Source organism: Clavelina lepadiformis, chromosome 9 (genome assembly GCF_947623445.1).
Source record: "Clavelina lepadiformis chromosome 9, kaClaLepa1.1, whole genome shotgun sequence".
Taxonomy (NCBI): Eukaryota; Metazoa; Chordata; class Ascidiacea; order Aplousobranchia; family Clavelinidae; genus Clavelina; species Clavelina lepadiformis.
In genome coordinates, this window is record NC_135248.1 from 5,107,430 (window position 1) to 5,131,248 (window position 23,819).

Here is a 23,819-nt window from a genome sequence, read left to right on the forward strand (position 1 = left end):
ATCCAATGGCAGCGGTGGGATTCGAACCCACGCCATCGAAATGACTGGTGCCTTAAACGAGCGCCTTAGACCGCTCGGCAACGCTACCTATGTTGCTAAGTAAGTGATCGGAGTCTCGTTTTAACCTCCCTGCACCAGATCGGTCTTCGAGGGAACAAGTTTGATACAAACAGAGTTTACGTGTAATTGTTGTTCCAAACCACTTTTAAATATCTTACACCATAATGGTTGTAACACAACATTTATAAAAGTTTCACAAGTTTGCGTTTCTACTGTCTCGCGTCATGATTAACTTGCACGATTTGGGGTGTTTCCTAATTATTCTAATTTAGTGTTTAGACTGATTCTCAACAAGACCAATCGAGATTGATTAACGCTCTGGAGATGAAATAATAACTTTTGCGAAAGATCTGGCTTACAGTTTTCTGTCAGAATACTGTAAAAGTCGCGCCCGATAAGGGATTTGAACCCTTGACCGTTGGATTAAAAGTCCAACGCTCTACCGACTGAGCTAACCGGGCTCCTGTTTCTTTTGTTAGATCATCATAGTTAGATGATCCACATCGGAAATGCGTGCTATCAAATTTGAATTTAAATATTAAGCTTGGAGGCTGATGCAACAAAATTCAATTTTAACAGCCACATTTGTGATAAGGCTGAATTAGGAAACAATTTCAAGTGTGAAGAGGTTGATATTGTTTTACATAGTGTTGGTTGGTTTCATGTATTGTTTGATGAGAGGCGTCTACATTTTATCCAACCGTTCAAGCCAGCGAAAGTCAAAACTTGATGTTGATTTACTCCAAATGATAGCTTGAAAATTTGTGTCACTTTTACAACTTTAACTTTCTTCTCCAATACCATGCGAAAGCGATAGGTAAAGAAAGCCATCTTGGTGTGTAAAGAATATTTCTTAGCCGCTATTCAGCGTGATGGGATGAAGAAATATTGACAAGACGCACCGTAATTACACTGGCAGTGGTGGGATTCAAACCCACGCCATCGAAATGACTGGTGCCTAAAACCAGCGCCTTAGACCACTCGGCCACACTACCGCGTTTATAAGCGATTTGAAATCTTAATTGGATTTTCAGTACATCTTCAAACGTACGAAACACTAAAAAGCGGCCATCTCATTGATTTATTAAAGTAAGGAAGACCACTCCATGATTGCGGAGTGAAGTTAAGCATAAAATTTGTAAATCCAATGGCAGCGGTGGGATTCGAACCCACGTCATCGAAATGACTGGTGCCTTAAACCAGCGCCTTAGACCGCTCGGCCACGCTACCTATGTTGTTAAGTAAGCGATCGGAGTCTCGTTTTAGCCTCCCTGCACCAGATCGGTCTTCGAGGGAACAAGTTTGATACAAACAGAGTTTAAGTGTAATTGTTGTTCCAAACCACTTTTAAATATCTTACACCATAATGGTTGTAACACAACATTTATAAAAGTTTCACAAGTTTGCGTTTCTACTGTCTCGCGTCATGATTAACTTGCACGATTTTGGGTGTCTCCTAAATGTTCCAATTTAGTGTTTAGACTGACTCTCAGCAAGACCAATCGAAATTGATTTCCGCTCTGGAGATGAAATAATAACTTTTGCGAAAGATCTGGATTACGGTTTTTGTCAGAATACTGTAAAAGTCGCGCCCGATAAGGGATTTGAACCCTTGACCGTTGGATTAAAAGTCCAACACTCTACCGACTGAGCTAACCGGGCTCCTCTTTTGTTAGATTACATCGGAAATCCGTGGTATCAAATTTGAATTTAATTATTAAGCTTGGTGGCTGATGCAACAAAATTCAATTTTAACAGGCACATTTGTGATAAGGCTGAATTAGGAAACAATTTCAAGTGTGAAGAGGTTGATATTGTGTTACATAGTGTTGGTTAGTTTCATGTATTGTTTGATGAGAGGCGTCTACATTTTATCCAACCGTTCATGCCAGCGAAAGTGAAAACTTGATGTTGACTTACTCCAAATGATAGCTTGAAAATATGTGTCACTTTTACAACTTTAACTTTCTTCTACAATACCATGCGAAAGCGATAGGCAAAGAAAGCCATCTTGGTGTGTAAAGAATATTTCTTAGCCGCTATTCAGCGTGATGGGATGAAGAAATATTGACAAGACGCACCGTAATTACACTGGCAGTGGTGGGATTCGAACCCACGCCATCGAAATGACTGGTGCCTAAAACCAGCGCCTTAGACCACTCGGCCACACTACCGCGTTTATAAGCGATTTGAAATCTTAATTGGATTTTCAGTACATCTTCAAACGTACGAAACACTAAAAAGCGGCCATCTCATTGATTTATTAAAGTAAGGAAGACCACTCCATGATTGCGGAGTGAAGTTAAGCATAAAATTTGTAAATCCAATGGCAGCGGTGGGATTCGAACCCACGTCATCGAAATGACTGGTGCCTTAAACCAGCGCCTTAGACCGCTCGGCCACGCTACCTATGTTGTTAAGTAAGCGATCAGAGTCTCGTTTTACCCTCCCTGCACCAGATCGGTCTTCGAGGGAACAAGTTTGATACAAACAGAGTTTACGTGTAATTGTTGTTCCAAACCACTTTTAAATATCTTACACCATAATGGTTGTAACACAACATTTATAAAAGTTTCACAAGTTTGCGTTTCTACTGTCTCGCGTCATGTTTAACTTGCACGATTTGGGGTGTCTCCTAAATGTTCCAATTTAGTGTTTAGACTGACTCTCAGCAAGACGAATCGAGATTGATTTCCGCTCAGGAGATGAAATAATAACTTTTGCGAAAGATCTGGCTTACGGTTTTTTGTCAGAATACTGTAAAAGTCGCGCCCGATAAGGGATTTGAATCCTTGACCGTTGGATTAAAAGTCCAACACTCTACCGACTGAGCTAACCGGGCTCCTCTTTTGTTAGATTACATCGGAAATCCGTGCTATCAAATTTGAATTTAATTATTAAGCTTGGTGGCTGATGCAACAAAATTCAATTTTAACAGGCACATTTGTGATAAGGCTGAATTAGGAAAGAATTTCAAGTGTGAAGAGGTTGATAATGTGTTACATAGTGTTGGTTAGTTTCATGTATTGTTTGATGAGAGGCGTCTACATTTTATCCAACCGTTCATGCCAGCGAAAGTGAAAACTTGATGTTGACTTACTCCAAATGATAGCTTGAAAATATGTGTCACTTTTACAACTTTAACTTTCTTCTACAATACCATGCGAAAGCGATAGGCAAAGAAAGCCATCTTGGTGTGTAAAGAATATTTCTTAGCCGCTATTCAGCGTGATGGGATGAAGAAATATTGACAAGACGCACCGTAATTACACTGGCAGTGGTGGGATTCGAACCCACGCCATCGAAATGACTGGTGCCTAAAACCAGCGCCTTAGACCACTCGGCCACACTACCGCGTTTATAAGCGATTTGAAATCTTAATTGGATTTTCAGTACATCTTCAAACGTACGAAACACTAAAAAGCGGCCATCTCATTGATTTATTAAAGTAAGGAAGACCACTCCATGATTGCGGAGTGAAGTTAAGCATAAAATTTGTAAATCCAATGGCAGCGGTGGGATTCGAACCCACGTCATCGAAATGACTGGTGCCTTAAACCAGCGCCTTAGACCGCTCGGCCACGCTACCTATGTTGTTAAGTAAGCGATCGGAGTCTCGTTTTAGCCTCCCTGCACCAGATCGGTCTTCGAGGGAACAAGTTTGATACAAACAGAGTTTAAGTGTAATTGTTGTTCCAAACCACTTTTAAATATCTTACACCATAATGGTTGTAACACAACATTTATAAAAGTTTCACAAGTTTGCGTTTCTACTGTCTCGCGTCATGATTAACTTGCACGATTTTGGGTGTCTCCTAAATGTTCCAATTTAGTGTTTAGACTGACTCTCAGCAAGACCAATCGAAATTGATTTCCGCTCTGGAGATGAAATAATAACTTTTGCGAAAGATCTGGATTACGGTTTTTGTCAGAATACTGTAAAAGTCGCGCCCGATAAGGGATTTGAACCCTTGACCGTTGGATTAAAAGTCCAACACTCTACCGACTGAGCTAACCGGGCTCCTCTTTTGTTAGATTACATCGGAAATGGTTGGTATCAAATTTGAATTTAAATATTAAGCTTGGAGGCTGATGCAACAAAATTCAATTTTAACAGGCACATTTGTGATAAGGCTGAATTAGGAAACAATTTCAAGTGTGAAGAGGTTGATATTGTGTTACATAGTGTTGGTTAGTTTCATGTATTGTTTGATGAGAGGCGTCTACATTTTATCCAACCGTTCAAGCCAGCGAAAGTGAAAACTTGATGTTGATTTACTCCAAATGATAGCTTGAAAATATGTGTCACTTTTACAACTTTAACTTTCTTCTACAATACCATGCGAAAGCGATAGGCAAAGAAAGCCATCTTGGTGTGTAAGGAATATTTCTTAGCCACTATTCAGCGTGATGGGGTGAAGAAATATTGACAAGATGCACCGTAATAACACTGGCAGTGGTGGGATTCGAACCCACGCCATCGAAATGACTGGTGCCTAAAACCAGCGCCTTAGACCACTCGGCCACACTACCGCGTTTATAAGCGAATTGAAATCTTAATTGGATTTTCAGTGCATCTTCAAACGTACGAAATACTAACAAGCGGTCATCTCATTGATTTATTAAAGTAAGAAAGACCACTCCATGATTGCGGAGTGAAGTTAAGCATAAAATTTGTGAATCCAATAGCAGCGGTGGGATTCCAACCCACGCCATCGAAATGACTGGTGCCTTAAACCAGCGCCTTAGACCGCTCTGCCACGCTACCTATGTTGTTAAGTAAGCGATCGGAGTCTCGTTTTAACCTCCCTGCACCAGATCGGTCTTCGAGGGAACAAGTTTGATACAAACAGACTTTACGTGTAATTGTTGTTCCAAACCACTTTTAAATATCTTACACCATAATGGTTGTAACACAACATTTATAAAAGTTTCACAAGTTTACGTTTCTACTGTCTCGCGTCATGTTTAACTTGCACGATTTGGGGTGTCTCCTAAATGTTCCAATTTAGTGTTTAGACTGACTCTCAGCAAGACCAATCGAGATGAATTAACGCTCTGGAGATGAAATAATAACTTTTGCGAAAGATCTGGCTTACAAATTTCTGTCAGAATACTGTGAAAGTCGCGCCCGATAAGGGATTTGAACCCTTGACCGTTGGATTAAAAGTCCAACGCTCTACCGACTGAGCTAACCGGGCTCCTCTTTTGTTAGATTACATCGGAAATGGGTGCTATCAAATTTGAATTTAAATATTAAGCTTGGAGGCTGATGCAACAAAATTCAATTTTAACAGGCACATTTGTGATAAGGCTGAATTAGGAAACAATTTCAAGTGTGAAGAGGTTGATATTGTGTTACATAGTGTTGGTTAGTTTCATGTATTGTTTGATGAGAGGCGTTTACATTTTATCCAACCGTTCAAGCCAGCGAAAGTCAAAACTTGAAGCTGATTTACTCCAAACGATAGCTTGAAAAATTGTGTCACTTTTACAACTTTAACTTTCTTCTACAATACCATGCGAAAGCGATAGGTAAAGAAAGCCATCTTGGTGTGTAAAGAATATTTCTTAGCCGCTATTCAGCGTGATGAGATGAAGAAATATTGACAAGACGCACCGTAATTACACTGTCATTGGTGGGATTCGAACCCACGCCATCGAAATGACTGGTGCCTAAAACCAGCGGCTTAGACCACTCGGCCACACTACCGCGTTTACAAACGATTTGAAATCTTAATTGGATTTACAGTACATCTTCAAACGTACGAAACACTAACAAGCGGTCATCTCATTGATTTCGTAAAGTAAGGAAGACCAATCCATGATTGCGAAGTGAAGTTAAGCATAAAATTTGTAAATCCAATGGCAGCGGTGGGATTCGAACCCACGCCATCGAAATGACTGGTGCCTTAAACGAGCGCCTTAGACTGCTCGGCAACGCTACCTATGTTGCTAAGTAAGCGATCGGAGTCTCGTTTTAACCTCCCTGCACCAGATCGGTCTTCGAGGGAACAAGTTTGATACAAACAGACTTTACGTGTAATTGTTGTTCCAAACCACTTTTAAATATCTTACACCATAATGGTTTCAACACAACAGTTATAAAAGTTTCACAAGTTTGCGTTTCTACTGTCTCGCGTCATGATTAACTTGCACGATTTTGGGTGTTTCCTAAATATTCCAAATTAGTGTTTAGACTGATTCTCAACAAGACCAATCGAGATTGATTAACGCTCTGGAGATGAAATAATAACTTTTGCGAAAGATCAGGCTTACAGTTTTTTGTCAGAATACGCCCGATAAGGGATTTGAACCCTTGACCGTTGGATTAAAAGTCCAACGCTCTACCGACTGAGCTAACCGGGCTCCTGTTTCTTTTGTTAGATTACATCGGAAATCCGTGCTATCAAATTTGAATTTAAATATTAAGCTTGGAGGCTGATGCAACAAAATTCAAATTTAACAGGCACATTTGTGATAAGGCTGAATTAGGAAACAATTTCAAGTGTGAAGAGGTTGATATTGTGTTACATAGTGTTGGTTAGTTTCATGTATTGTTTGATGAGAGGCGTTTACATTTTATCCAACCGTTCAAGCCAGCGAAAGTCAAAACTTGATGCTGATTTACTCCAAATGATAGCTTGAAAATTTGTGTCACTTTTACAACTTTAACTTTCTTCTCCAATACCATGCGAAAGCGATAGGTAAAGAAAGCCATCTTGGTGTGTAAAGAATATTTCTTAGCCGCTATTCAGCGTGATGAGATGAAGAAATATTGACAAGACGCACCGTAATTACACTGTCATTGGTGGGATTCGAACCCACGCCATCGAAATGACTGGTGCCTAAAACCAGCGCCTTAGACCACTCGGCCACACTACCGCGTTTACAAACGATTTGAAATCTTAATTGCATTTACAGTACATCTTCAAACGTACGAAACACTAACAAGCGGTCATCTCATTGATTTCGTAAAGTAAGGAAGACCAATCCATGATTGCGAAGTGAAGTTAAGCATAAAATTTGTAAATCCAATGGCAGCGGTGGGATTCGAACCCACGCCATCGAAATGACTGGTGCCTTAAACGAGCGCCTTAGACCGCTCGGCAACGCTACCTATGTTGCTAAGTAAGTGATCGGAGTCTCGTTTTAACCTCCCTGCACCAGATCGGTCTTCGAGGGAACAAGTTTGATACAAACAGAGTTTACGTGTAATTGTTGTTCCAAACCACTTTTAAATATCTTACACCATAATGGTTGTAACACAACATTTATAAAAGTTTCACAAGTTTGCGTTTCTACTGTCTCGCGTCATGATTAACTTGCACGATTTGGGGTGTTTCCTAATTATTCTAATTTAGTGTTTAGACTGATTCTCAACAAGACCAATCGAGATTGATTAACGCTCTGGAGATGAAATAATAACTTTTGCGAAAGATCTGGCTTACAGTTTTCTGTCAGAATACTGTAAAAGTCGCGCCCGATAAGGGATTTGAACCCTTGACCGTTGGATTAAAAGTCCAACGCTCTACCGACTGAGCTAACCGGGCTCCTGTTTCTTTTGTTAGATTATCATAGTTAGATCATCCACATCGGAAATGCGTGCTATCAAATTTGAATTTAAATATTAAGCTTGGAGGCTGATGCAACAAAATTCAATTTTAACAGCCACATTTGTGATAAGGCTGAATTAGGAAACAATTTCAAGTGTGAAGAGGTTGATATTGTTTTACATAGTGTTGGTTGGTTTCATGTATTGTTTGATGAGAGGCGTCTACATTTTATCCAACCGTTCAAGCCAGCGAAAGTCAAAACTTGATGTTGATTTACTCCAAATGATAGCTTGAAAATTTGTGTCACTTTTACAACTTTAACTTTCTTCTCCAATACCATGCGAAAGCGATAGGTAAAGAAAGCCATCTTGGTGTGTAAAGAATATTTCTTAGCCGCTATTCAGCGTGATGGGATGAAGAAATATTGACAAGACGCACCGTAATTACACTGTCATTGGTGGGATTCGAACCCACGCCATCGAAATGACTGGTGCCTAAAACCAGCGGCTTAGACCACTCGGCCACACTACCGCGTTTACAAACGATTTGAAATCTTAATTGGATTTACAGTACATCTTCAAACGTACGAAACACTAACAAGCGGTCATCTCATTGATTTCGTAAAGTAAGGAAGACCAATCCATGATTGCGAAGTGAAGTTAAGCATAAAATTTGTAAATCCAATGGCAGCGGTGGGATTCGAACCCACGCCATCGAAATGACTGGTGCCTTAAACGAGCGCCTTAGACTGCTCGGCAACGCTACCTATGTTGCTAAGTAAGCGATCGGAGTCTCGTTTTAACCTCCCTGCACCAGATCGGTCTTCGAGGGAACAAGTTTGATACAAACAGACTTTACGTGTAATTGTTGTTCCAAACCACTTTTAAATATCTTACACCATAATGGTTTCAACACAACAGTTATAAAAGTTTCACAAGTTTGCGTTTCTACTGTCTCGCGTCATGATTAACTTGCACGATTTTGGGTGTTTCCTAAATATTCCAAATTAGTGTTTAGACTGATTCTCAACAAGACCAATCGAGATTGATTAACGCTCTGGAGATGAAATAATAACTTTTGCGAAAGATCTGGCTTACAGTTTTTTGTCAGAATACGCCCGATAAGGGATTTGAACCCTTGACCGTTGGATTAAAAGTCCAACGCTCTACCGACTGAGCTAACCGGGCTCCTGTTTCTTTTGTTAGATTAAATCGGAAATCCGTGCTATCAAATTTGAATTTAAATATTAAGCTTGGAGGCTGATGCAACAAAATTCAAATTTAACAGGCACATTTGTGATAAGGCTGAATTAGGAAACAATTTCAAGTGTGAAGAGGTTGATATTGTGTTACATAGTGTTGGTTAGTTTCATGTATTGTTTGATGAGAGGCGTTTACATTTTATCCAACCGTTCAAGCCAGCGAAAGTCAAAACTTGATGCTGATTTACTCCAAATGATAGCTTGAAAATTTGTGTCACTTTTACAACTTTAACTTTCTTCTCCAATACCATGCGAAAGCGATAGGTAAAGAAAGCCATCTTGGTGTGTAAAGAATATTTCTTAGCCGCTATTCAGCGTGATGAGATGAAGAAATATTGACAAGACGCACCGTAATTACACTGTCATTGGTGGGATTCGAACCCACGCCATCGAAATGACTGGTGCCTAAAACCAGCGCCTTAGACCACTCGGCCACACTACCGCGTTTACAAACGATTTGAAATCTTAATTGCATTTACAGTACATCTTCAAACGTACGAAACACTAACAAGCGGTCATCTCATTGATTTCGTAAAGTAAGGAAGACCAATCCATGATTGCGAAGTGAAGTTAAGCATAAAATTTGTAAATCCAATGGCAGCGGTGGGATTCGAACCCACGCCATCGAAATGACTGGTGCCTTAAACGAGCGCCTTAGACCGCTCGGCAACGCTACCTATGTTGCTAAGTAAGTGATCGGAGTCTCGTTTTAACCTCCCTGCACCAGATCGGTCTTCGAGGGAACAAGTTTGATACAAACAGAGTTTACGTGTAATTGTTGTTCCAAACCACTTTTAAATATCTTACACCATAATGGTTGTAACACAACATTTATAAAAGTTTCACAAGTTTGCGTTTCTACTGTCTCGCGTCATGATTAACTTGCACGATTTGGGGTGTTTCCTAATTATTCTAATTTAGTGTTTAGACTGATTCTCAACAAGACCAATCGAGATTGATTAACGCTCTGGAGATGAAATAATAACTTTTGCGAAAGATCTGGCTTACAGTTTTCTGTCAGAATACTGTAAAAGTCGCGCCCGATAAGGGATTTGAACCCTTGACCGTTGGATTAAAAGTCCAACGCTCTACCGACTGAGCTAACCGGGCTCCTGTTTCTTTTGTTAGATCATCATAGTTAGATGATCCACATCGGAAATGCGTGCTATCAAATTTGAATTTAAATATTAAGCTTGGAGGCTGATGCAACAAAATTCAATTTTAACAGCCACATTTGTGATAAGGCTGAATTAGGAAACAATTTCAAGTGTGAAGAGGTTGATATTGTTTTACATAGTGTTGGTTGGTTTCATGTATTGTTTGATGAGAGGCGTCTACATTTTATCCAACCGTTCAAGCCAGCGAAAGTCAAAACTTGATGTTGATTTACTCCAAATGATAGCTTGAAAATTTGTGTCACTTTTACAACTTTAACTTTCTTCTCCAATACCATGCGAAAGCGATAGGTAAAGAAAGCCATCTTGGTGTGTAAAGAATATTTCTTAGCCGCTATTCAGCGTGATGGGATGAAGAAATATTGACAAGACGCACCGTAATTACACTGGCAGTGGTGGGATTCAAACCCACGCCATCGAAATGACTGGTGCCTAAAACCAGCGCCTTAGACCACTCGGCCACACTACCGCGTTTATAAGCGATTTGAAATCTTAATTGGATTTTCAGTACATCTTCAAACGTACGAAACACTAAAAAGCGGCCATCTCATTGATTTATTAAAGTAAGGAAGACCACTCCATGATTGCGGAGTGAAGTTAAGCATAAAATTTGTAAATCCAATGGCAGCGGTGGGATTCGAACCCACGTCATCGAAATGACTGGTGCCTTAAACCAGCGCCTTAGACCGCTCGGCCACGCTACCTATGTTGTTAAGTAAGCGATCGGAGTCTCGTTTTAGCCTCCCTGCACCAGATCGGTCTTCGAGGGAACAAGTTTGATACAAACAGAGTTTAAGTGTAATTGTTGTTCCAAACCACTTTTAAATATCTTACACCATAATGGTTGTAACACAACATTTATAAAAGTTTCACAAGTTTGCGTTTCTACTGTCTCGCGTCATGATTAACTTGCACGATTTTGGGTGTCTCCTAAATGTTCCAATTTAGTGTTTAGACTGACTCTCAGCAAGACCAATCGAAATTGATTTCCGCTCTGGAGATGAAATAATAACTTTTGCGAAAGATCTGGATTACGGTTTTTGTCAGAATACTGTAAAAGTCGCGCCCGATAAGGGATTTGAACCCTTGACCGTTGGATTAAAAGTCCAACACTCTACCGACTGAGCTAACCGGGCTCCTCTTTTGTTAGATTACATCGGAAATCCGTGGTATCAAATTTGAATTTAATTATTAAGCTTGGTGGCTGATGCAACAAAATTCAATTTTAACAGGCACATTTGTGATAAGGCTGAATTAGGAAACAATTTCAAGTGTGAAGAGGTTGATATTGTGTTACATAGTGTTGGTTAGTTTCATGTATTGTTTGATGAGAGGCGTCTACATTTTATCCAACCGTTCATGCCAGCGAAAGTGAAAACTTGATGTTGACTTACTCCAAATGATAGCTTGAAAATATGTGTCACTTTTACAACTTTAACTTTCTTCTACAATACCATGCGAAAGCGATAGGCAAAGAAAGCCATCTTGGTGTGTAAAGAATATTTCTTAGCCGCTATTCAGCGTGATGGGATGAAGAAATATTGACAAGACGCACCGTAATTACACTGGCAGTGGTGGGATTCGAACCCACGCCATCGAAATGACTGGTGCCTAAAACCAGCGCCTTAGACCACTCGGCCACACTACCGCGTTTATAAGCGATTTGAAATCTTAATTGGATTTTCAGTACATCTTCAAACGTACGAAACACTAAAAAGCGGCCATCTCATTGATTTATTAAAGTAAGGAAGACCACTCCATGATTGCGGAGTGAAGTTAAGCATAAAATTTGTAAATCCAATGGCAGCGGTGGGATTCGAACCCACGTCATCGAAATGACTGGTGCCTTAAACCAGCGCCTTAGACCGCTCGGCCACGCTACCTATGTTGTTAAGTAAGCGATCAGAGTCTCGTTTTACCCTCCCTGCACCAGATCGGTCTTCGAGGGAACAAGTTTGATACAAACAGAGTTTACGTGTAATTGTTGTTCCAAACCACTTTTAAATATCTTACACCATAATGGTTGTAACACAACATTTATAAAAGTTTCACAAGTTTGCGTTTCTACTGTCTCGCGTCATGATTAACTTGCACGATTTTGGGTGTCTCCTAAATGTTCCAATTTAGTGTTTAGACTGACTCTCAGCAAGACGAATCGAAATTGATTTCCGCTCTGGAGATGAAATAATAACTTTTGCGAAAGATCTGGCTTACGGTTTTTGTCAGAATACTGTAAAAGTCGCGCCCGATAAGGGATTTGAACCCTTGACCGTTGGATTAAAAGTCCAACACTCTACCGACTGAGCTAACCGGGCTCCTCTTTTGCTGGATTACATCGGAAATCCGTGGTATCAAATTTGAATTTAATTATTAAGCTTGGTGGCTGATGCAACAAAATTCAATTATAACAGGCACATTTGTGATAAGGCTGAATTAGGAAACAATTTCAAGTGTGAAGAGGTTGATATTGTGTTACATAGTGTTGGTTAGTTTCATGTATTGTTTGATGAGAGGCGTCTACATTTTATCCAACCGTTCAAGCTAGCTAAAGTCAAAACTTGATGTTGATTTACTCCAAATGATAGCTTGAAAATTTGTGTCACTTTTACAACTTTAACTTTCTTCTACAATACCATGCGAAAGCGATAGGCACAGAAAGCCATCTTGGTGTGTAAAGAATATTTCTTAGCCGCTATTCAGCGTGATGGGATGAAGAAATATTGACAAGACGCACCGTAATTACACTGGCAGTGGTGGGATTCCAACCCACGCCATCGAAATGACTGGTGCCTAAAACCAGCGCCTTAGACCACTCGGCCACACTACCGCGTTTACAAGCGATTTGAAATCTTAATTGGATTTTCAGTACATCTTCAAACGTACGAAACACTAACAAGCGGCCATCTCATTGATTTATTAAAGTAAGCAAGACCACTCCATGATTGCGGAGTGAAGTTAAGCATAAAATTTGTGAATCCAATGGCAGCGGTGGGATTCGAACCCACGCCATCGAAATGACTGGTGCCTTAAACCAGCGCCTTAGACCGCTCGGCCACGCTACCTATGTTGTTAAGTAAGCGATCGGAGTCTCGTTTTAACCTCCCTGTACCAGATCAGTTTTCGAGGGAACAAGTTTGATACAAACAGAGTTTACGTGTAATTGTTGTTCCAAACCACTTTTAAATATCTTACACCATAATGGTTGTAACACAACATTTATAAAAGTTTCACAAGTTTGCGTTTCTACTGTCTCGCGTCATGTTTAACTTGCACGATTTGGGGTGTCTCCTAAATGTTCCAATTTAGTGTTTAGACTGACTCTCAGCAAGACGAATCGAGATTGATTTCCGCTCAGGAGATGAAATAATAACTTTTGCGAAAGATCTGGCTTACGGTTTTTTGTCAGAATACTGTAAAAGTCGCGCCCGATAAGGGATTTGAATCCTTGACCGTTGGATTAAAAGTCCAACACTCTACCGACTGAGCTAACCGGGCTCCTCTTTTGTTAGATTACATCGGAAATCCGTGCTATCAAATTTGAATTTAATTATTAAGCTTGGTGGCTGATGCAACAAAATTCAATTTTAACAGGCACATTTGTGATAAGGCTGAATTAGGAAAGAATTTCAAGTGTGAAGAGGTTGATAATGTGTTACATAGTGTTGGTTAGTTTCATGTATTGTTTGATGAGAGGCGTCTACATTTTATCCAACCGTTCATGCCAGCGAAAGTGAAAACTTGATGTTGACTTACTCCAAATGATAGCTTGAAAATATGTGTCACTTTTACAACTTTAACTTTCTTCTACAATACCATGCGAAAGCGATAGGCAAAGAAAGCCATCTTGGTGTGTAAAGAATATTTCTTAGCCGCTATTCAGCGTGATGGGATGAAGAAATATTGACAAGACGCACCGTAATTACACTGGCAGTGGTGGGATTCGAACCCACGCCATCGAAATGACTGGTGCCTAAAACCAGCGCCTTAGACCACTCGGCCACACTACCGCGTTTATAAGCGATTTGAAATCTTAATTGGATTTTCAGTACATCTTCAAACGTACGAAACACTAAAAAGCGGCCATCTCATTGATTTATTAAAGTAAGGAAGACCACTCCATGATTGCGGAGTGAAGTTAAGCATAAAATTTGTAAATCCAATGGCAGCGGTGGGATTCGAACCCACGTCATCGAAATGACTGGTGCCTTAAACCAGCGCCTTAGACCGCTCGGCCACGCTACCTATGTTGTTAAGTAAGCGATCGGAGTCTCGTTTTAGCCTCCCTGCACCAGATCGGTCTTCGAGGGAACAAGTTTGATACAAACAGAGTTTAAGTGTAATTGTTGTTCCAAACCACTTTTAAATATCTTACACCATAATGGTTGTAACACAACATTTATAAAAGTTTCACAAGTTTGCGTTTCTACTGTCTCGCGTCATGATTAACTTGCACGATTTTGGGTGTCTCCTAAATGTTCCAATTTAGTGTTTAGACTGACTCTCAGCAAGACCAATCGAAATTGATTTCCGCTCTGGAGATGAAATAATAACTTTTGCGAAAGATCTGGATTACGGTTTTTGTCAGAATACTGTAAAAGTCGCGCCCGATAAGGGATTTGAACCCTTGACCGTTGGATTAAAAGTCCAACACTCTACCGACTGAGCTAACCGGGCTCCTCTTTTGTTAGATTACATCGGAAATCCGTGGTATCAAATTTGAATTTAATTATTAAGCTTGGTGGCTGATGCAACAAAATTCAATTTTAACAGGCACATTTGTGATAAGGCTGAATTAGGAAACAATTTCAAGTGTGAAGAGGTTGATATTGTGTTACATAGTGTTGGTTAGTTTCATGTATTGTTTGATGAGAGGCGTCTACATTTTATCCAACCGTTCATGCCAGCGAAAGTCAAAACTTGATGTTGACTTACTCCAAATGATAGCTTGAAAATATGTGTCACTTTTACAACTTTAACTTTCTTCTACAATACCATGCGAAAGCGATAGGCAAAGAAAGCCATCTTGGTGTGTAAAGAATATTTCTTAGCCGCTATTCAGCGTGATGGGATGAAGAAATATTGACAAGACGCACCGTAATTACACTGGCAGTGGTGGGATTCGAACCCACGCCATCGAAATGACTGGTGCCTAAAACCAGCGCCTTAGACCACTCGGCCACACTACCGCGTTTATAAGCGATTTGAAATCTTAATTGGATTTTCAGTACATCTTCAAACGTACGAAACACTAAAAAGCGGCCATCTCATTGATTTATTAAAGTAAGGAAGACCACTCCATGATTGCGGAGTGAAGTTAAGCATAAAATTTGTAAATCCAATGGCAGCGGTGGGATTCGAACCCACGTCATCGAAATGACTGGTGCCTTAAACCAGCGCCTTAGACCGCTCGGCCACGCTACCTATGTTGTTAAGTAAGCGATCGGAGTCTCGTTTTAGCCTCCCTGCACCAGATCGGTCTTCGAGGGAACAAGTTTGATACAAACAGAGTTTACGTGTAATTGTTGTTCCAAACCACTTTTAAATATCTTACACCATAATGGTTGTAACACAACATTTATAAAAGTTTCACAAGTTTGCGTTTCTACTGTCTCGCGTCATGATTAACTTGCACGATTTTGGGTGTCTCCTAAATGTTCCAATTTAGTGTTTAGACTGACTCTCAGCAAGACGAATCGAAATTGATTTCCGCTCTGGAGATGAAATAATAACTTTTGCGAAAGATCTGGCTTACGGTTTTTGTCAGAATACTGTAAAAGTCGCGCCCGATAAGGGATTTGAACCCTTGACCGTTGGATTAAAAGTCCAACACTCTACCGACTGAGCTAACCGGGCTCCTCTTTTGCTGGATTACATCGGAAATCCGTGGTATCAAATTTGAATTTAATTATTAAGCTTGGTGGCTGATGCAACAAAATTCAATTATAACAGGCACATTTGTGATAAGGCTGAATTAGGAAACAATTTCAAGTGTGAAGAGGTTGATATTGTGTTACATAGTGTTGGTTAGTTTCATGTATTGTTTGATGAGAGGCGTCTACATTTTATCCAACCGTTCAAGCTAGCTAAAGTCAAAACTTGATGTTGATTTACTCCAAATGATAGCTTGAAAATTTGTGTCACTTTTACAACTTTAACTTTCTTCTACAATACCATGCGAAAGCGATAGGCACAGAAAGCCATCTTGGTGTGTAAAGAATATTTCTTAGCCGCTATTCATCGTGATGGGATGAAGAAATATTGACAAGACGCACCGTAATTACACTGGCAGTGGTGGGATTCCAACCCACGCCATCGAAATGACTGGTGCCTAAAACCAGCGCCTTAGACCACTCGGCCACACTACCGCGTTTACAAGCGATTTGAAATCTTAATTGGATTTTCAGTACATCTTCAAACGTACGAAACACTAACAAGCGGCCATCTCATTGATTTATTAAAGTAAGCAAGACCACTCCATGATTGCGGAGTGAAGTTAAGCATAAAATTTGTGAATCCAATGGCAGCGGTGGGATTCGAACCCACGCCATCGAAATGACTGGTGCCTTAAACCAGCGCCTTAGACCGCTCGGCCACGCTACCTATGTTGTTAAGTAAGCGATCGGAGTCTCGTTTTAACCTCCCTGCACCAGATCAGTTTTCGAGGGAACAAGTTTGATACAAACAGAGTTTACGTGTAATTGTTGTTCCAAACCACTTTTAAATATCTTACACCATAATGGTTGTAACACAACATTTATAAAAGTTTCACAAGTTTGCGTTTCTACTGTCTCGCGTCATGTTTAACTTGCACTATTTGGGGTGTCTCCTAAATGTTCCAATTTAGTGTTTAGACTGACTCTCAGCAAGACGAATCGAGATTGATTTCCGCTCAGGAGATGAAATAATAACTTTTGCGAAAGATCTGGCTTACGGTTTTTTGTCAGAATACTGTAAAAGTCGCGCCCGATAAGGGATTTGAATCCTTGACCGTTGGATTAAAAGTCCAACACTCTATCGACTGAGCTAACCGGGCTCCTCTTTTGTTAGATTACATCGGAAATCCCTGCTATCAAATTTGAATTTAATTATTAAGCTTGGTGGCTGATGCAACAAAATTCAATTTTAACAGGCACATTTGTGATAAGGCTGAATTAGGAAACAATTTCAAGTGTGAAGAGGTTGATATTGTGTTACATAGTGTTGGTCAGTTTCATGTATTGTTTGATGAGAGGAGTCTACATTTTATCCAACCGTTCAAGCCAGCAAAAGTGAAAACTTGATGTTGATTTACTCCAAATGATAGCTTGAAATTATGTGTCACTTTTACAACTTTAACTTTCTTCTACAATACCATGCGAAAGCGATAGGCAAAGAAAGCCATCTTGGTGTGTAAAGAATATTTCTTAGCCGCTATTCAGCGTGATGGGATGAAGAAATATTGACAAGACGCACCGTAATTACACTGGCAGTGGTGGGATTCGAACCCACGCCATCGAAATGACTGGTGCCTAAAACCAGCGCCTTAGACCACTCGGCCACACTACCGCGTTTATAAACGAATTGAAATCTTAATTGGATTTTCAGTGCATCTTCAAACGTACGAAATACTAACAAGCGGTCATCTCATTGATTTATTAAAGTAAGAAAGAACACTCCATGATTGCGGAGTGAAGTTAAGCGTAAAATTTGTGAATCCAATAGTATCGGTGGGATTCAAACCCACGCCATCGAAATGACTGGTGCCTTAAACCAGCGCCTTAGACCGCTCGGCCACGCTACCTATGTTGTTAAGTAAGCGATCGGAGTCTCGTTTTAACCTCCCTGCACCAGATCGGTCTTCGAGGGAACAAGTTTGATACAAACAGACTTTACGTGTAATTGTTGTTCCAAACCACTTTTAAATATCTTACACCATAATGGTTGTAACACAACATTTATAAAAGTTTCACAAGTTTGCGTTTCTACTGTCTCGCGTCATGTTTAACTTGCACGATTTGGGGTGTCTCCTAAATGTTTCAATTTAGTGTTTAGACTGACTCTCAGCAAGACGAATCGAGATTGATTTCCGCTCTGGAGATGAAATAATAACTTTTGCGAAAGATCTGGCTTACGATTTTTTGTCAGAATACTGTAAAAGTCGCGCCCGATAAGGGATTTGAACCCTTGACCGTTGGATTAAAAGTCCAACGCTCTACCGACTGAGCTAACCGGGATCCTCTTTTGTTAAATTACATCGGAAATCCCTCCTATCAAATTTGAATTTAATTATTAAGCTTGGTAGCTGATGCAACAAAATTCAATTTTAACAGGCACATTTGTGATAAGGCTGAATTAGGAAACAATTTCAAGTGTGAAGAGGTTGATAATGTGTTACATAGTGTTGGTTAGTTTCATGTATTGTTTGATGAGAGGCGTCTACATTTTATCCAACCGTTCAAGCCAGCGAAAGTGAAAACTTGATGTTGACTTACTCCAAATGATAGCTTGAAAATATGTGTCACTTTTACAACTTTAACTTTCTTCTACAATACCATGCGAAAGCGATAGGCAAAGAAAGCCATCTTGGTGTGTAAAGAATATTTCTTAGCCGCTATTCAGCGTGATGGGATGAAGAAATATTGACAAGACGCACCGTAATTACACTGGCAGTGGTGGGATTCGAACCCACGCCATCGAAATGACTGGTGCCTAAAACCAGCGCCTTATACCACTCGGCCACACTACCGCGTTTATAAGCGATTTGAAATCTTAATTGGATTTTCAGTACATCTTCAAACGTACGAAACACTAAAAAGCGGCCATCTCATTGATTTATTAAAGTAAGGAAGACCACTCCATGATTGCGGAGTGAAGTTAAGCATAAAATTTGTAAATCCAATGGCAGCGGTGGGATTCGAACCCACGCCATCGAAATGACTGGTGCCTTAAACCAGCGCCTTAGACCGCTCGGCCACGCTACCTATGTTGTTAAGTAAGCGATCGGAGTCTCGTTTTAGCCTCCCTGCACCAGATCGGTCTTCGAGGGAACAAGTTTGATACAAACAGAGTTTACGTGTAATTGTTGTTCCAAACCACTTTTAAATATCTTACATCATAATGGTTGTAACACAACATTTATAAAAGTTTCACAAGTTTGCGTTTCTACTGTCTCGCGTCATGATTAACTCGCACGATTTGGGGTGTCTCCTAAATGTTCCAATTTAGTGTTTAGACTGACTCTCAGCAAGACGAATCGAGATTGATTTCCGCTCTGGAGATGAAATAATAACTTTTGCGAAAGATCTGGCTTACGGTTTTTTGTCAGAATACTGTAAAAGTCGCGCCCGATAAGGGATTTGAACCCTTGACCGTTGGATTAAAAGTCCAACACTCTACCGACTGAGCTAACCGGGCTCCTCTTTTGTTAGATTACATCGGAAATCCGTGGTATCAAATTTGAATTTAATTATTAAGCTTGGTGGCTGATGCAACAAAATTCAATTTTAACAGGCACATTTGTGATAAGGCTGAATTAGGAAACAATTTCAAGTGTGAAGAGGTTGATAATGTGTTACATAGTGTTGGTTAGTTTCATGTATTGTTTGATGAGAGGCGTCTACATTTTATCCAACCGTTCAAGCCAGCGAAAGTGAAAACTTGATGTTGACTTACTCCAAATGATAGCTTGAAAATATGTGTCACTTTTACAACTTTAACTTTCTTCTACAATACCATGCGAAAGCGATAGGCAAAGAAAGCCATCTTTGTGTGTAAAGAATATTTCTTAGCCGCTATTCAGCGTGATGGGATGAAGAAATATTGACAAGACGCACCGTAATTACACTGGCAGTGGTGGGATTCGAACCCACGCCATCGAAATGACTGGTGCCTAAAACCAGCGCCTTAGACCACTCGGCCACACTACCGCGTTTATAAGCGATTTGAAATCTTAATTGGATTTTCAGTACATCTTCAAACGTACGAAACACTAAAAAGCGGCCATCTCATTGATTTATTAAAGTAAGGAAGACCACTCCATGATTGCGGAGTGAAGTTAAGCATAAAATTTGTAAATCCAATGGCAGCGGTGGGATTCGAACCCACGCCATCGAAATGACTGGTGCCTTAAACCAGCGCCTTAGACCGCTCGGCCACGCTACCTATGTTGTTAAGTAAGCGATCGGAGTCTCGTTTTAGCCTCCCTGCACCAGATCGGTCTTCGAGGGAACAAGTTTGATACAAACAGAGTTTACGTGTAATTGTTGTTCCAAACCACTTTTAAATATCTTACACCATAATGGTTGTAACACAACATTTATAAAAGTTTCACAAGTTTGCGTTTCTACTGTATCGCGTCATGTTTAACTTGCACGATTTGGGGTGTCTCCTAAATGTTCCAATTTAGTGTTTAGACTGACTCTCAGCAAGACGAATCGAGATTGATTTCCGCTCTGGAGATGAAATAATAACTTTTGCGAAAGATCTGGCTGACGGTTTTTTGTCAGAATACTGTAAAAGTCGCGCCCGATAAGGGATTTGAACCCTTGACCGTTGGATTAAAAGTCCAACGCTCTACCGACTGAGCTAACCGGGCTCCTCTTTTGTTGGATTACATCGGAAATCCGTGGTATCAAATTTGAATTTAATTATTAAGCTCTGTGGCTGATGCAACAAAATTCAATTTTAACAGGCACATTTGTGATAAGGCTGAAATAGGAAACAATTTCAAGTGTGAAGAGGTTGATATTGTGTTACATAGTGTTGATTAGTTTCATGTATTGTTTGATGAGAGGCGTCTACATTTTATCCAACCGTTCAAGCCAGCGAAAGTGAAAACTTGATGTTGATTTACTCCAAATAATAGCTTGAAAATATGTGTCACTTTTACAACTTTAACTTTCTTCTACAATACCATGCGAAAGCGATAGGCAAAGAAAGCCATCTTGGTTTGTAAAGAATATTTCTTAGCCGCTATTCAGCGTGATGGGATGAAGAAATATTGACAAGACGCACCGTAATTACACTGGCAGTGGTGGGATTCGAACCCACGCCATCGAAATGACTGGTGCCTAAAACCAGCGCCTTAGACCACTCGGCCACACTACCGCGTTTATAAGCGATTTGAAATCTTAATTGGATTTTCAGTACATCTTCAAACGTACGAAACACTAAAAAGCGGCCATCTCATTGATTTATTAAAGTAAGGAAGACCACTCCATGATTGCGGAGTGAAATTAAGCATAAAATTTGTAAATCCAATGGCAGCGGTGGGATTCGAACCCACGCCATCGAAATGACTGGTGCCTTAAACCAGCGCCTTAGACCGCTCGGGCACGCTACCTGTGTTGTTAAGTAAGCGATCGGAGTCTCGTTTTAACCTCCCTGCACCAGATCGGTCTTCGAGGGAACAAGTTTGATACAAACAGAGTTTACGTGTAATTGTTGTTCCAAACCACTTTTAAATATCTTACACCATAATGGTTGTAATACAACATTTATAAAAGTTTCACAAGTTTGCGTTTCTACTGTCTCGCGTCATGTTTAACTTGCACGATTTGGGGTGTTTCCTAAATGTTCCAATTTAGTGTTTAGACTGACTCTCAGCAAGACGAATCGAGATTGATTTCCGCTCTGGAGATGAAATAATAACTTTTGCGAAAGATCTGGCTTACGGTTTTTTGTCAGAATACTGTAAAAGTCGCGCCCGATAAGGGATTTGAACCCTTGACCGTTGGATTAAAAGTCCAACGCTCTACCGACTGAGCTAACCGGGCTCCTCTTTTGTTAGTTTACATCGGAAATCCGTGCTATCAAATTTGAATTTAAATATTAAGCTTGGTGGCTGATTCAACAAAATTCAATTTTAACAGGCACATTTGTGATAAGGCTGAATTAGGAAACAATTTCAAGTGTGAAGAGGTTGATATTGTGTTACATAGTGTTGGTTAGTTTCATGTATTGTTTGATGAGAGGCGTCTACATTTTATCCAACCGTTCAAGCCGGCGAAAGTCAAAACTTGATGCTGATTTACTCCAAATGATAGCTTGAAAATATGTGTCACTTTTACAAATTTAACTTTCTTCTACAATACCATGCGAAAGCGATAGGCAAAGAAAGCCATCTTGGTGTGTAAAGAATATTTCTTAGCCGCTATTCAGCGTGATGGGATGAAGAAATATTGACAAGACGCACCGTAATTACACTGGCAGTGGTGGGATTCGAACCCACGCCATCGAAATGACTGGTGCCTAAAACCAGCGCCTTAGACCACTCGGCCACACTACCGCGTTTACAAGCGATTTGAAATCTTAATTGGATTTTCAGTACATCTTTAAACGTACGAAACACTAACAAGCGGCCGTCTCATTGATTTATTAAAGTAAGAAAGACCACTCCATGATTGCGGAGTGAAGTTAAGCATAAAAATTGTGAATCCAATGGCAGCGGTGGGATTCGAACCCACGCCATCGAAATGACTGGTGCCTTAAACCAGCGCCTTAGACCGCTCGGCCACGCTACCTGTGTTGTTAAGTAAGCGATCGGAGTCTCGTTTTAACCTCCCTGCACCAGATCGGTCTTCGAGGGAACAAGTTTGATACAAACAGAGTTTACGTGTAATTGTTGTTCCAAACCACTTTTAAATATCTTACACCATAATGGTTGTAATACAACATTTATAAAAGTTTCACAAGTTTGCGTTTCTACTGTCTTGCGTCATGTTTAACTTGCACGATTTGGGGTGTTTCCTAAATGTTCCAATTTAGTGTTTAGACTGACTCTCAGCAAGACGAATCGAGATTGATTTCCGCTCTGGAGATGAAATAATAACTTTTGCGAAAGATCTGGCTTACGGTTTTTTGTCAGAATACTGTAAAAGTCGCGCCCGATAAGGGATTTGAACCCTTGACCGTTGGATTAAAAGTCCAACGCTCTACCGACTGAGCTAACCGGGCTCCTCTTTTGTTAGTTTACATCGGAAATCCGTGCTATCAAATTTGAATTTAAATATTAAGCTTGGTGGCTGATGCAACAAAATTCAATTTTAACAGGCACATTTGTGATAAGGCTGAATTAGGAAACAATTTCAAGTGTGAAAAGGTTGATATTGTGTTACATAGTGTTGGTTAGTTTCATGTATTGTTTGATGAGAGGCGTCTACATTTTATCCAACCGTTCAAGCCGGCGAAAGTCAAAACTTGATGCTGATTTACTCCAAATGATAGCTTGAAAATATGTGTCACTTTTACAAATTTAACTTTCTTCTACAATACCATGCGAAAGCGATAGGCAAAGAAAGCCATCTTGGTGTGTAAAGAATATTTCTTAGCCGCTATTCAGCGTGATGGGATGAAGAAATATTGACAAGACGCACCGTAATTACACTGGCAGTGGTGGGATTCGAACCCACGCCATCGAAATGACTGGTGCCTAAAACCAGCGCCTTAGACCACTCGGCCACACTACCGCGTTTACAAGCGATTTGAAATCTTAATTGGATTTTCAGTACATCTTCAAACGTACGAAACACTAACAAGCGGCCGTCTCATTGATTTATTAAAGTAAGAAAGACCACTCCATGATTGCGGAGTGAAGTTAAGCATAAAAATTGTGAATCCAATGGCAGCGGTGGGATTCGAACCCACGCCATCGAAATGACTTGTGCCTTAAACCAGCGCATTAGACCGCTCGCCCACGCTACCTATGTTGTTAAGTAAGCGATCGGAGTCTCGTTTTAACCTCCCTGCACCAGATCGGTCTTCGAGGGAACAAGTTTGATACAAACAGAG

The 23,819-nt window shown here is 40.3% G+C and overlaps 51 non-coding genes across 51 annotated transcripts; all 51 read right to left on the minus strand.

Annotated features, from left to right (window-relative positions):
- Window positions 1-448: 448 nt before the first annotated feature.
- Window positions 449-521, minus strand: Trnak-uuu (transfer RNA lysine (anticodon UUU)). Its single transcript has one exon. It is a non-coding gene; the product is annotated as a tRNA-Lys (tRNA).
- Window positions 522-973: 452 nt separating this feature from the next.
- Trnal-uag (transfer RNA leucine (anticodon UAG)) lies at window positions 974-1,055 on the minus strand. The gene has a single exon. It is a non-coding gene; the product is annotated as a tRNA-Leu (tRNA).
- Window positions 1,056-1,208: 153 nt separating this feature from the next.
- Window positions 1,209-1,290, minus strand: Trnal-aag (transfer RNA leucine (anticodon AAG)). Its single transcript has one exon. It is a non-coding gene; the product is annotated as a tRNA-Leu (tRNA).
- Window positions 1,291-1,649: 359 nt separating this feature from the next.
- Trnak-uuu (transfer RNA lysine (anticodon UUU)) lies at window positions 1,650-1,722 on the minus strand. The gene has a single exon. It is a non-coding gene; the product is annotated as a tRNA-Lys (tRNA).
- Window positions 1,723-2,152: 430 nt separating this feature from the next.
- Trnal-uag (transfer RNA leucine (anticodon UAG)) lies at window positions 2,153-2,234 on the minus strand. The gene has a single exon. It is a non-coding gene; the product is annotated as a tRNA-Leu (tRNA).
- A 153-nt stretch (window positions 2,235-2,387) lies between these two features.
- Trnal-aag (transfer RNA leucine (anticodon AAG)) lies at window positions 2,388-2,469 on the minus strand. The gene has a single exon. It is a non-coding gene; the product is annotated as a tRNA-Leu (tRNA).
- Window positions 2,470-2,829: 360 nt separating this feature from the next.
- Window positions 2,830-2,902, minus strand: Trnak-uuu (transfer RNA lysine (anticodon UUU)). Its single transcript has one exon. It is a non-coding gene; the product is annotated as a tRNA-Lys (tRNA).
- A 430-nt stretch (window positions 2,903-3,332) lies between these two features.
- Trnal-uag (transfer RNA leucine (anticodon UAG)) lies at window positions 3,333-3,414 on the minus strand. Its single transcript has one exon. It is a non-coding gene; the product is annotated as a tRNA-Leu (tRNA).
- A 153-nt stretch (window positions 3,415-3,567) lies between these two features.
- Window positions 3,568-3,649, minus strand: Trnal-aag (transfer RNA leucine (anticodon AAG)). Its single transcript has one exon. It is a non-coding gene; the product is annotated as a tRNA-Leu (tRNA).
- A 359-nt stretch (window positions 3,650-4,008) lies between these two features.
- On the minus strand, window positions 4,009-4,081 carry Trnak-uuu (transfer RNA lysine (anticodon UUU)). The gene has a single exon. It is a non-coding gene; the product is annotated as a tRNA-Lys (tRNA).
- Window positions 4,082-4,511: 430 nt separating this feature from the next.
- Trnal-uag (transfer RNA leucine (anticodon UAG)) lies at window positions 4,512-4,593 on the minus strand. Its single transcript has one exon. It is a non-coding gene; the product is annotated as a tRNA-Leu (tRNA).
- Window positions 4,594-5,188: 595 nt separating this feature from the next.
- On the minus strand, window positions 5,189-5,261 carry Trnak-uuu (transfer RNA lysine (anticodon UUU)). The gene has a single exon. It is a non-coding gene; the product is annotated as a tRNA-Lys (tRNA).
- Window positions 5,262-6,356: 1,095 nt separating this feature from the next.
- Window positions 6,357-6,429, minus strand: Trnak-uuu (transfer RNA lysine (anticodon UUU)). The gene has a single exon. It is a non-coding gene; the product is annotated as a tRNA-Lys (tRNA).
- A 434-nt stretch (window positions 6,430-6,863) lies between these two features.
- Trnal-uag (transfer RNA leucine (anticodon UAG)) lies at window positions 6,864-6,945 on the minus strand. Its single transcript has one exon. It is a non-coding gene; the product is annotated as a tRNA-Leu (tRNA).
- Window positions 6,946-7,540: 595 nt separating this feature from the next.
- On the minus strand, window positions 7,541-7,613 carry Trnak-uuu (transfer RNA lysine (anticodon UUU)). Its single transcript has one exon. It is a non-coding gene; the product is annotated as a tRNA-Lys (tRNA).
- A 1,117-nt stretch (window positions 7,614-8,730) lies between these two features.
- Trnak-uuu (transfer RNA lysine (anticodon UUU)) lies at window positions 8,731-8,803 on the minus strand. Its single transcript has one exon. It is a non-coding gene; the product is annotated as a tRNA-Lys (tRNA).
- Window positions 8,804-9,237: 434 nt separating this feature from the next.
- Trnal-uag (transfer RNA leucine (anticodon UAG)) lies at window positions 9,238-9,319 on the minus strand. The gene has a single exon. It is a non-coding gene; the product is annotated as a tRNA-Leu (tRNA).
- Window positions 9,320-9,914: 595 nt separating this feature from the next.
- Trnak-uuu (transfer RNA lysine (anticodon UUU)) lies at window positions 9,915-9,987 on the minus strand. Its single transcript has one exon. It is a non-coding gene; the product is annotated as a tRNA-Lys (tRNA).
- Window positions 9,988-10,439: 452 nt separating this feature from the next.
- Window positions 10,440-10,521, minus strand: Trnal-uag (transfer RNA leucine (anticodon UAG)). The gene has a single exon. It is a non-coding gene; the product is annotated as a tRNA-Leu (tRNA).
- A 153-nt stretch (window positions 10,522-10,674) lies between these two features.
- Window positions 10,675-10,756, minus strand: Trnal-aag (transfer RNA leucine (anticodon AAG)). The gene has a single exon. It is a non-coding gene; the product is annotated as a tRNA-Leu (tRNA).
- A 359-nt stretch (window positions 10,757-11,115) lies between these two features.
- Trnak-uuu (transfer RNA lysine (anticodon UUU)) lies at window positions 11,116-11,188 on the minus strand. The gene has a single exon. It is a non-coding gene; the product is annotated as a tRNA-Lys (tRNA).
- Window positions 11,189-11,618: 430 nt separating this feature from the next.
- On the minus strand, window positions 11,619-11,700 carry Trnal-uag (transfer RNA leucine (anticodon UAG)). Its single transcript has one exon. It is a non-coding gene; the product is annotated as a tRNA-Leu (tRNA).
- Window positions 11,701-11,853: 153 nt separating this feature from the next.
- On the minus strand, window positions 11,854-11,935 carry Trnal-aag (transfer RNA leucine (anticodon AAG)). Its single transcript has one exon. It is a non-coding gene; the product is annotated as a tRNA-Leu (tRNA).
- A 359-nt stretch (window positions 11,936-12,294) lies between these two features.
- Window positions 12,295-12,367, minus strand: Trnak-uuu (transfer RNA lysine (anticodon UUU)). Its single transcript has one exon. It is a non-coding gene; the product is annotated as a tRNA-Lys (tRNA).
- A 430-nt stretch (window positions 12,368-12,797) lies between these two features.
- Trnal-uag (transfer RNA leucine (anticodon UAG)) lies at window positions 12,798-12,879 on the minus strand. The gene has a single exon. It is a non-coding gene; the product is annotated as a tRNA-Leu (tRNA).
- A 153-nt stretch (window positions 12,880-13,032) lies between these two features.
- Trnal-aag (transfer RNA leucine (anticodon AAG)) lies at window positions 13,033-13,114 on the minus strand. Its single transcript has one exon. It is a non-coding gene; the product is annotated as a tRNA-Leu (tRNA).
- Window positions 13,115-13,474: 360 nt separating this feature from the next.
- Window positions 13,475-13,547, minus strand: Trnak-uuu (transfer RNA lysine (anticodon UUU)). The gene has a single exon. It is a non-coding gene; the product is annotated as a tRNA-Lys (tRNA).
- Window positions 13,548-13,977: 430 nt separating this feature from the next.
- On the minus strand, window positions 13,978-14,059 carry Trnal-uag (transfer RNA leucine (anticodon UAG)). The gene has a single exon. It is a non-coding gene; the product is annotated as a tRNA-Leu (tRNA).
- Window positions 14,060-14,212: 153 nt separating this feature from the next.
- Trnal-aag (transfer RNA leucine (anticodon AAG)) lies at window positions 14,213-14,294 on the minus strand. The gene has a single exon. It is a non-coding gene; the product is annotated as a tRNA-Leu (tRNA).
- A 359-nt stretch (window positions 14,295-14,653) lies between these two features.
- Window positions 14,654-14,726, minus strand: Trnak-uuu (transfer RNA lysine (anticodon UUU)). Its single transcript has one exon. It is a non-coding gene; the product is annotated as a tRNA-Lys (tRNA).
- A 430-nt stretch (window positions 14,727-15,156) lies between these two features.
- On the minus strand, window positions 15,157-15,238 carry Trnal-uag (transfer RNA leucine (anticodon UAG)). The gene has a single exon. It is a non-coding gene; the product is annotated as a tRNA-Leu (tRNA).
- A 153-nt stretch (window positions 15,239-15,391) lies between these two features.
- Window positions 15,392-15,473, minus strand: Trnal-aag (transfer RNA leucine (anticodon AAG)). The gene has a single exon. It is a non-coding gene; the product is annotated as a tRNA-Leu (tRNA).
- A 359-nt stretch (window positions 15,474-15,832) lies between these two features.
- Trnak-uuu (transfer RNA lysine (anticodon UUU)) lies at window positions 15,833-15,905 on the minus strand. Its single transcript has one exon. It is a non-coding gene; the product is annotated as a tRNA-Lys (tRNA).
- Window positions 15,906-16,335: 430 nt separating this feature from the next.
- Trnal-uag (transfer RNA leucine (anticodon UAG)) lies at window positions 16,336-16,417 on the minus strand. Its single transcript has one exon. It is a non-coding gene; the product is annotated as a tRNA-Leu (tRNA).
- Window positions 16,418-16,570: 153 nt separating this feature from the next.
- On the minus strand, window positions 16,571-16,652 carry Trnal-aag (transfer RNA leucine (anticodon AAG)). Its single transcript has one exon. It is a non-coding gene; the product is annotated as a tRNA-Leu (tRNA).
- Window positions 16,653-17,012: 360 nt separating this feature from the next.
- Window positions 17,013-17,085, minus strand: Trnak-uuu (transfer RNA lysine (anticodon UUU)). The gene has a single exon. It is a non-coding gene; the product is annotated as a tRNA-Lys (tRNA).
- Window positions 17,086-17,515: 430 nt separating this feature from the next.
- Window positions 17,516-17,597, minus strand: Trnal-uag (transfer RNA leucine (anticodon UAG)). The gene has a single exon. It is a non-coding gene; the product is annotated as a tRNA-Leu (tRNA).
- Window positions 17,598-18,192: 595 nt separating this feature from the next.
- On the minus strand, window positions 18,193-18,265 carry Trnak-uuu (transfer RNA lysine (anticodon UUU)). The gene has a single exon. It is a non-coding gene; the product is annotated as a tRNA-Lys (tRNA).
- A 430-nt stretch (window positions 18,266-18,695) lies between these two features.
- Trnal-uag (transfer RNA leucine (anticodon UAG)) lies at window positions 18,696-18,777 on the minus strand. The gene has a single exon. It is a non-coding gene; the product is annotated as a tRNA-Leu (tRNA).
- Window positions 18,778-18,930: 153 nt separating this feature from the next.
- On the minus strand, window positions 18,931-19,012 carry Trnal-aag (transfer RNA leucine (anticodon AAG)). The gene has a single exon. It is a non-coding gene; the product is annotated as a tRNA-Leu (tRNA).
- A 360-nt stretch (window positions 19,013-19,372) lies between these two features.
- Window positions 19,373-19,445, minus strand: Trnak-uuu (transfer RNA lysine (anticodon UUU)). Its single transcript has one exon. It is a non-coding gene; the product is annotated as a tRNA-Lys (tRNA).
- Window positions 19,446-19,875: 430 nt separating this feature from the next.
- Window positions 19,876-19,957, minus strand: Trnal-uag (transfer RNA leucine (anticodon UAG)). The gene has a single exon. It is a non-coding gene; the product is annotated as a tRNA-Leu (tRNA).
- Window positions 19,958-20,110: 153 nt separating this feature from the next.
- Trnal-aag (transfer RNA leucine (anticodon AAG)) lies at window positions 20,111-20,192 on the minus strand. The gene has a single exon. It is a non-coding gene; the product is annotated as a tRNA-Leu (tRNA).
- Window positions 20,193-20,552: 360 nt separating this feature from the next.
- On the minus strand, window positions 20,553-20,625 carry Trnak-uuu (transfer RNA lysine (anticodon UUU)). Its single transcript has one exon. It is a non-coding gene; the product is annotated as a tRNA-Lys (tRNA).
- A 430-nt stretch (window positions 20,626-21,055) lies between these two features.
- On the minus strand, window positions 21,056-21,137 carry Trnal-uag (transfer RNA leucine (anticodon UAG)). Its single transcript has one exon. It is a non-coding gene; the product is annotated as a tRNA-Leu (tRNA).
- Window positions 21,138-21,290: 153 nt separating this feature from the next.
- Window positions 21,291-21,372, minus strand: Trnal-aag (transfer RNA leucine (anticodon AAG)). The gene has a single exon. It is a non-coding gene; the product is annotated as a tRNA-Leu (tRNA).
- Window positions 21,373-21,732: 360 nt separating this feature from the next.
- Trnak-uuu (transfer RNA lysine (anticodon UUU)) lies at window positions 21,733-21,805 on the minus strand. The gene has a single exon. It is a non-coding gene; the product is annotated as a tRNA-Lys (tRNA).
- Window positions 21,806-22,235: 430 nt separating this feature from the next.
- Trnal-uag (transfer RNA leucine (anticodon UAG)) lies at window positions 22,236-22,317 on the minus strand. The gene has a single exon. It is a non-coding gene; the product is annotated as a tRNA-Leu (tRNA).
- A 153-nt stretch (window positions 22,318-22,470) lies between these two features.
- Window positions 22,471-22,552, minus strand: Trnal-aag (transfer RNA leucine (anticodon AAG)). Its single transcript has one exon. It is a non-coding gene; the product is annotated as a tRNA-Leu (tRNA).
- Window positions 22,553-22,912: 360 nt separating this feature from the next.
- On the minus strand, window positions 22,913-22,985 carry Trnak-uuu (transfer RNA lysine (anticodon UUU)). Its single transcript has one exon. It is a non-coding gene; the product is annotated as a tRNA-Lys (tRNA).
- A 430-nt stretch (window positions 22,986-23,415) lies between these two features.
- Window positions 23,416-23,497, minus strand: Trnal-uag (transfer RNA leucine (anticodon UAG)). The gene has a single exon. It is a non-coding gene; the product is annotated as a tRNA-Leu (tRNA).
- Between the last annotated feature and the right edge of the window lie 322 nt (window positions 23,498-23,819).